Below are 9,320 nucleotides of genomic sequence, written 5' to 3' on the forward strand. Positions count from 1 at the left end.
GGTTTAAATCCTCTCCCCTCCCCCCTCTCCCCTCTCCCCTCTCTCTCTCTCTCTGTCCTCTCTCTCTCTCCTCTCTTCTCTCTCTCCCCCCTCTCTCTCTCCTCTCTCTCTCTCTCTCGCTCTCGCTCTCGCTCTCTCTCTCCCTTCCCTCTCTCTCTCTCCCTTCTCTCTCTCTCTCTTCCTCTCAATCTGGGAATAAGTAAATAAATAAACTAAAAATAATTATTAAAATGAATATAAAAGTCAACTTTGGGCTCAAAACTAAAAGTGGCCAAAGAAATTGGATTCAATCTGAGTCTAAAGCTTGTGCTTTCCATCCTCGAAGGGTTTTTCCATCTTCCTTGGGAACAATCAGCTATCTATTCAAGGTGCCGGCTATGCTCTCAGAAGTCATGCCCAAGCACAGGTCAGACTCATTGTGCTAAACTCACAGGCAGCTGCTTTCTTCCATGAAGGTCTCTGTCCTGGTCTAAACAAAATGACCACAGCATAACTCTGGGATTTACCTGCTTGGGTAGACTAATACCTAGAAGTATGCAGCAGTTTGAAGTATGCAGACATAGGCAATTACGATGTTTTGCTTGCCTTTCTCCATTCCCAAAATACTAACTTGCAACCCACTAAGGGTCAAACTAGCTCACTCTTAACAACGTGGGCATTTTCTATTCATCATCAGATCTTCAAAAAGCTGAGTAACGGAGTGTTTTAACTTTGAATTTCCTTTTTCAAAGTCCTGTACATTTTTAAAAAAAAAAGTTTAACAAAGTATTAGTAGCTTTGACTCTGATACCTTCCTAAACCTGTGTGTTTTTATCTCATCTACCTAATCTGGGAAATGGGGCCTCATTTATTGGTTGTGCTATTTTTATGTTTTGTATTAATGTGACTTTAGCTAAATAAATTGAGTTTCACACTAATTTCTCCTTATAAAAATCATTTAAATCTTCCTTTTTAACTCTCTCTCTGAAGAAAAAAAAAATTATGATTCTGTGCAAGGAGTAGCAAGTTGGGTATGTGCTTGAATTTAGACTGGGTGCTGCTGCTGGACACCAGGAATACCAGGAATACTTACTTGGAGGCAGGGATGTATTTACAGACTTCCAACCCATCACTACTTTCCACCAAATAATAAAAACAAAAATTAAACCTTTACTTTTTCGATTACCAAGTATATGTGAATTGAATAGCCTGTTCATATTGTATGGCTAGCATGATGCTAGCCTTGATTTCTAGGCTCAATTCCTTGCCTAACCCCCACCTCAAGTCTGAAGAAACTTACTTAAAGTCCTGAACAGAAAGCGCGGCCACGTCTTTGAGGAGTCCCAGGTGGCTGGCACCCCCATGTTCGTCGTGAAGGCCTACCTGCCCGTCAACGAGTCTTTTGGCTTCACCGCCGACCTGAGGTCCAACATGGGCGGCCAGGCCTTCCCGCAGTGCGTGTTCAACCACTGGCAGATCCTGCCCCCCGGGGACCCCTTCGACAACTCCAGCTGACCCAGCCAGGTGGTGGTGGAGACCTGGAAGCGCAAGGGCCTGAAGGAGGGCATCCCCGCCCTGGACAACTTCCTGGACAAGTTGTAGGCGCCACCACAGCTGCCCGCCAGCCGGGTCGGGGGCTCGGCATGGCCCGCCTCGGCCGCACGCGCATGTCTTGGCATCCTCAGACACCTCGGACTGTCCTGGGAGCGTAGCGACGCCGCTCCTGAGGGGCTCTGGCGACGGTCGCTCTGTGACATGATGCAGTTTCTATTTATTTCAAGGTTCTGGGGGAGCAGACAGCCTCATTGCTGGGACCCATTTGGCCGTTGGGTGGGGGAAGTGGGATGGGACACTGGACACTTTTTTTCCATTTTTTTTCAGAGGGAAACTCATGTCCGGCAAATTTAAAATAAATGCATTATGAGGTTTATTTGGGTTCACGGCCTGTGGCAGCCCTTCCCCAGTGGGAAGAGACGAGCGGGTGGCTGCTCTCCGGGAGGCAGGAAGTCCTGTGTGGTGTCACCATGGGCACCTCAGCTGTGCCAATGCCATTGGGATAATAAACTTGACATGGTGGCCGAAAAAAAAAAGTCCTATCACAACCAGTCGACAAGACTAAGTGTTGTTACAGCTTGAACTGTGTCCTCCCAAAACTCACTAGGCCCTAACTAACTAGGACCTCAAATGTGATCTTACTTGGAAATAGGGTCATTGCAGATATAATTAGTGAGATTAAGAGGAGATATTTAGAGAGTGGATCCCTAATGGTGTGTGACTGATATACTTACAAAAAGGGGAAATTTGGACACAGAGTCATATGCATGAGGAGAAGGCCAAGTGAACACACAGTGAGAGACCTTAATTTTAGTTTCAAAGAAAAACTTAGTTCTGATCAGGCAATAGTAAGTGGAATTATCAGTAACAGTTTTATATTTGGAAACATAAATTTTACATATCATATCCAAATTGAAAATATTACCAATATTTTAACTTCCTCCTATAGATTATTATTACTTATATTGTTATTTCTAACATTTCTTAATGCAGTATCTAAGAAATATGTAAATATCTGAATGGAAAAGTTTTTCCCTGGGACCTGAAAAATCAGTGTCATGTTTTATACATATTACATCAAACCTACTTCTATGCAAATTCAAGAATAACAGCAGTTACGTAGTGTTGCAAAATATTTCTCAGGTAACATGAGCAACTGCTGAGAACACTAAACTAATTCACTGATTCATGAGTACCCCTGTAACCACGTTGGCACGCAAAGAGAAGCTAGAATGTGGACATTTGGAGGTACTGGAAAATGATCATTAATTATCCAAGAATCAATTGTCATCATGATCTCTGAAAGGATGGACAAGTTCATGAATGTATTCTTTCTCTTCTTTCACAAGAAAGAGAGAGAAGTACTTTTTGTTTATTTAGTATTTTGGTTGGTTTTGTTTGTTTGTTTGTTTGTTTTTGTCAAACAGCATGTATGCTTGCCAGAGAGAGAGGGAGAGAGATAGTAAGAGTGAAAGTGAGAACTCACCCAACAGGGGAATAGCCACATTTGGGGATACTCATGCACTTACCTAGCGTGATTTTCAAGCCACTAGGTCCGGAACTAAACTGCTGTTGGCCATGTGGGAGTCCAGGGCCTTAACCACTCTGCAACCTGTTGGCTTCAAGAGGTACTTTTGGCCAGGTTTCACCATGCTGCGATCCTCCCCCTCAACCTCAGTCAGTCAGGATTTCAGGTGTGCACAAGGGTACCCAGTGTGTTCAGGTTGATCTAGGATCTAATTCCAGGCCCTCTGTGTGACTCTAGTATTTCTCACTGGTGCCCTACAGCCTGTGCAAGCATGGCTAGGCCTTTTTAGTGCTCACTGCTCCTAAACTGCACTCATACCCAACGATAAGAGTAGTAAGACACACAGAGTTGACATAAATGGACAAGTTCTTGGGACATATTTATTACTAAAAGCATTATCATTTATTGAAATTCCAATTTTACTGGATGTTCTATATTTTTATTTGTCAGTAATACACCCACACTCCTTCATGGCATTTGAACTTAGTTATCTTTTGCCTTAAGCAGAAGAAGAAAAGTAGAAAATTATTTTCCTGGGAACTGAATTGTGTTGATCACTAGAATGGATGTTTTAACATTGCAAGGCTATATTTCTACACCACATGCTGGACCCCCCCAAAACAGAGGTGCTCATCTGTCTTTTTATGCCAGCGTCTTTTTGCCACTGCAGGGAACACATATTATGCATATCCTTACAGCTCTCAGTAAGCCAATCCCTTCTCTTTTCATCTATTATTTTATTTACGAGTATGTATTGTGTACACACTATCAGCCAACCACTTCATCAGGCTCAAAAAGGGTGAGAGGAAGAAAGTAATACACCCAAAGATGAACAAGAGGAGAATCTATTACATCAGGAGTAGCAACATACATCTCCAAAAGCAAGAATATGAACCAACAGTGGTGTATGTGGAGACCAGGGGACATTTTATTCAAAGGAGGCAACCTTTAAATTCACCTTAGATGCAGATGTGTTTGATAGAGACTGAAGAAAAGGAAAGGAGGGTGAATGTCACATGGGAAGACATACTGGGAAAGTGTCATGTGGCAAAATTCCAATCTTAGAAATTTTGACAATTCTATTTAAGCTATTCCTTTTCTTTTTCTCCAGTAACAGAAAAGTTAGTCATTTTTTCCTGTGGAGCAACTGACCACCATTATACTGCGGAGAAACTCACACTAGTCAAGCAGTAGGTTAGTCTCATTCAGGGAGTAGAGTTCGGGCAGCTCTATTTTTCTAGTATCCATCTCCCCAAACACTTCCAGTTAGAGGTGCTCTGCAGAGATCTCTCCCGCACTGTGCCGCAGATGGCGTTGTGCTTTTGGCTATTAAGCTGGAAATGCAAACCACTTTTTGTGGTTCAAACAATCTCCAGGAGATAGTTTCCTGGAAGTTTTAAGTCCTATTTCTCATATCACCTCCATCTAAATTGATGATTTCTATGACCTTTTCGTCTAATTACGCTAGTATTTTGTACCTATTTTTATTAAATGGCTCCATTACATAACCCATTATGTGATTGCTCCTTCTTGCTAACTAATGAGCCCACTCTGCTATTTCTCCTCACTTTCACATCAAGGACAACATTCTTAAAGATGAAATTTTTTTCTAATGTTTTCTACAATGTTTCTAAGATTTTCACAGATGATTTCACTAACACTTAAATAAAAGAGACAGACACCCACAATTCTTCCAAAATGCTGTGTACCCACACACATAGTGGTACATAGATTAGAACATAAGACCAAAAAAAAAAAAAAAAGTGCTATATTACAGAAAGTCAACATTACAAAGGAGAATTGGAGAAAGGAAAAGTGACTGAAAACTGGGGAAAGGATAGGAAAAGGCTAGGAAATATTCCTTCATGCCACTAGTCATGGAGAGACAAAGCTGTACTAGTCACCGCCGGCAGTGTAAATCAGCCCCCACCCCACTTTGAACCACTGAAAAGTTTACCGTGTAAAAAGAATTCAGCCTTCCTCAGGTATTTTGGAAATCTCTATCCGGCCCTAGTCAAAGGCAGAAATGAAGTAAATAAACAGATATGTGTGAGAACAGTGTAAGGAAGACCTTGATTCCTTGCTATATAGTTGGGTAAGTGAATTGCCCGTTATAATAATTAACACGTTAACATTGCATGGACTTTTCACTAGTTTCTACTCCACTTTATTTGCTGTTTTTGAATTCTAAAGTACGACTGTTATTTTATTTTCTCCTGTCTGGTAGTTGACATTCACCTTGTTGGTTGGAAACAATTGCTATATTCATGAGAATTATGTAGGAGTTATAAAACAGAACTGTATAGCAGCATGTAGCAGTTACATTTGATTAGATGTTACTAAATGTGAGGCAGGAGATTCAACTGGAAATGTTCACACACTGTGTGTGTTTCCAAGAGGCATGCAGACTTTTTCACTGACAGCAGTCGGCTAGTAACAATATGCCTAAACATATTAATAGCAATTGCATTGCTAATTTCATTAACATTCGAATTATCATTATGTATTAATTACTATAGTTAGGCCACCGAAGACTAATATTCAAATCTGACAGCACCAATTCCCTGGATGCATTTTGTGGTTGCTGAATGATTATTGTTCAACAGTTTGCTGCTTTTGACAAATACGAAGCAACACTTGCTTCCTGGGCCTGACGGGGCAATTGCACAGGCCTTACTGAGGACAAGCCAAAAATGCCTGGAAGGATGAAGGAATGACTGAAAGAATATAAAGCATAGAATGAGACAGTGTCTATACATCTTGGCTCCTGGTGCTCACATACAAAATAGCCTTTACACATAGCTCTACGTCCCAGGGCTATGCCTGTTAGTGTGTTTTATCTGAAAAGGTGCCAGTGGTCAACTAAGTATAGGAAGCACTGGGCTAAACAAAACCGTGGTTCCTACTGCAGACCTTCTCAGAGCCTTCAGTATGTTATGGTATGTTGTCACTAAGAACTGATAGCATTTGCAGTGCTTCTTAAAATTCACTTGACCATATAACCGTTTTTTTTTTTTTTTTCTACTTCAAATCTCCTGGAATTATTATTTCCGGGAATGCACTTTTGAAAAAGTTGAATTTGTGGAACACAGCTGTAGACTGAAGAGTAAACATCAAAGCATATATTAGAAATATTCAATTGAACTGTAAAGAACTCATTGTCACCAGAAGATCCATAATATCCAGGTTAATCCCCAGCTTATATCATGAGAAGTTGAATGTCATTCCCCATATTTTTGCAAATAATTGGGGCCTTATATTCTCCTGGACACTTCTAGTCCTAAGCCCCAAATTCTCCACAAACTATAAACCTTTGGGCTAATTTTGTTTCCTGTGCAGGCTATCTCTTGACATCCCATGTTAGCCCAAAGTGGATAGATCTCCACTAAAACACCAACAAACCACATTGTCCTCTCATGAGGTCTGTCATCATCAGTGGGCTTTGATCCAATCTGGAGAGGCATTTGGAGGCTACACTGCAGTAATGCAAGCAATTCAAAGTGGAGTAGTAAACACACCAATGCTTTCTAAGCTTTATTAAGTATTACATACTCTGTAGCCCTCAAATTAAATTTCTTCCTTTGCAATTCTTTGGTTTTCTTGTCGGCAGCCAAACCCATACCCTGCAAATTTCATCTTTCAACACACATTAAACAGCACATTACGGTAACTTCCTAAAGACAGAACTCAGAGAGACAGATTTTAATATTTTTTTAAAGAGTAAAAAACAAAGGTAAAAATAAAGACTTTCATGCACAACGCCTTCCCTACAGAAGGCACCTGATGAATCCTACCAGATGACTTAGGCTGTCACAGGTTGGTGCTGTGGAGGGGTTCTCTGATTGCTGCTTGCCCTTGTTCACTCTCCTCCGTGAGGGATTTAATATTGTGTTACCTGGTCGTAAAGTAGTAATATGGCTGTATCTCACTGCCCAGCATGCCTACACCATCCTCCCCACCTCTATCTACTTATCATCCCTCAGATAAACCTTCTTTAAGACCCAGCTAGAAAGCCTGGTTCAAACTCCAACATGACATTCCCCCAGTCCCTAACTCAACAAGCAGGGAAAATGCCATCCACTATCAGTCACTGGTAGCCAATTCAATAGAACAGACAAGTTCAGTATTTCTGTTTGGTTAAAGGTCTAGCCTATCAACAGCCATGGCCCAGACCTATTTTAAACAATGGAGGAAAAGAAAGAAACTAGAGGAGAAATAGTTTTGGGTTTCAGAACGCTGTACAGTAGGTTTGAGGCAGGCCGTGTTAGGTGTGTGAAGAAGGTAAAAGGAGACCCACAAACTCCTCCAATAGCAACACAAGCTAGATAAAGCACAGGGAGGCCTGCCCATCATCTCTACCTCCACCCTCATTCCTAGGATATTTCCTTTGATAAAGAAATAACAGTTCAATTTCATGATGTGTTTATGAATTATTCAGGGAACACACAGAATTCTTTTTAGATACCCAGCCCTGGCCTGCTTTTATCACTTAGTAATTATTGCAGTTATACATCATAGCCTCACATCTCTGCAAATGACAATAAAGTAAATACTCTACACCACTTAGGAACCAAAGCCAGCCTAGGCATGGCAGATAGAGAGACACCTGCAATGTGGTGTCCAGCACCCATCTGCTTTCTCCACTGTAAAATCATTTCTAGATGCTCCTTCGGGGTCCAGAAAGCAAATGCATTTCCTTCTTTGTAGCTGGGTGGCCTTTGTGGCTACAAATAAGGAAATAGATTAGGAATTTGAACCTCATCTCAATATCATGCTACCATAAAATCTACGTATTTGACTCTCAATTTCTGTGCTTATCTTGGTACCGATGATCTCACAGGATGTGAAGAAATGGAATGTACGTGCCCTGAAAGGCACAGGCCATAATGTCCCATGCTTGTCCTCACTCTCCACTGGCTTGAATTCATCTGGGCCTGAACCAACATTTTCCACATTTGTGCAGACAATGGTCAAACAAGACAGGAGGAGCTTGGGCTCCACTGCCTTCACCGAGCAGAATGGCCATACGTGTTCAAACTTTTGCACTTCTATCTGGCTTAGTACACTGTTATTTTGGTCCCAGTGGCAAATATAATTCCTTGTCACTACATGGACCGAAGTACTTAATGGAACATCTTTACTCATATGATGTCTGAGTGTACACAAACAGACGTTAAAATATATCAAGTCCTTTCTCTCGGAACATTTGGGCAATGCACTTTTGAAATCTCGATTAATTTGATTCCTTAGTTCCTGGATTGAGAGAATTAATATAATTAAATGTCAATTTTACACAAATTAATTTACACACTTAATAAAATCCCAATTCAATTATCAGAGACATTCTTCACAGAATTAGACAAAACAATCATGAAATTTGTCTGGAATCATAAAAGGCCCTGTATTGCCAAAGCAATATTGAACAAAAAGAATGAAATAGGAGGCATCTCACTCTCTGACCCTAAAATATATTGCAAAGCTATGATAATCAAAACAGCATGGTATTGGCACAAAAACGGGCAGGTAGACCAATGGAAAAGAACAGAGACTCTGAAATAAACCCCCAAACATACAGCCAACTGATTTTTTTTACCAAGGGCACCATAAAAGCCAGCGTGGGGAAAAGAAAATCTTTTTAGCAAATGGTGCTAGAAAAATTGGATATTCACCTGTAGAAAAAATTAAACTAGACCCCTATCTCTCACCATTAATGAAAATCAACTCAAAATGGATCAAAGATCAAAGCATAAAATCTCAGACTATGAAACTACTGGTGGAAAACACAGAGGAAACTCTTAGAGATATTGGAGTAAGCAAAGACTTCTTAAATAAGATTCCCCCAAAGCAAAAGCAATAATCTCAAAAATAGACAAATGGGACTACATCAGGTTTAAAAAGCCTCTGCACAGCAAAAGAAACATTAATTAGACTGAAATTACAATCCTAATAACAGGAGAATATATTTGTAAACAATGTTTCAGATAAGGGCTGGTAACCAGAGTATACAGGGAACTCACACAGCTTAACCAACAATAATAAATAGTCAATCCAATTAAAATATGGACAAATAGGCTGAACAGTCAATTTTCCAAGAAAGACAAACAGCCAAAAAGCATACAAAACATGTTCAACATCTCTTATCATAAAGGAAATGGAAATCAAAACCACCTAACCCTTGCAGAATGACTAAGATTAAAAAATAAAGAACAACAAGTGCTGGTGAGGATGTGGTGAGAAGAGAACGCTCCTACACTGTTGG

Source organism: Tupaia chinensis, unplaced genomic scaffold (assembly GCF_000334495.1).
Source record: "Tupaia chinensis unplaced genomic scaffold, TupChi_1.0 Scaffold000392_1, whole genome shotgun sequence".
NCBI lineage: Eukaryota > Metazoa > Chordata > Mammalia > Scandentia > Tupaiidae > Tupaia > Tupaia belangeri.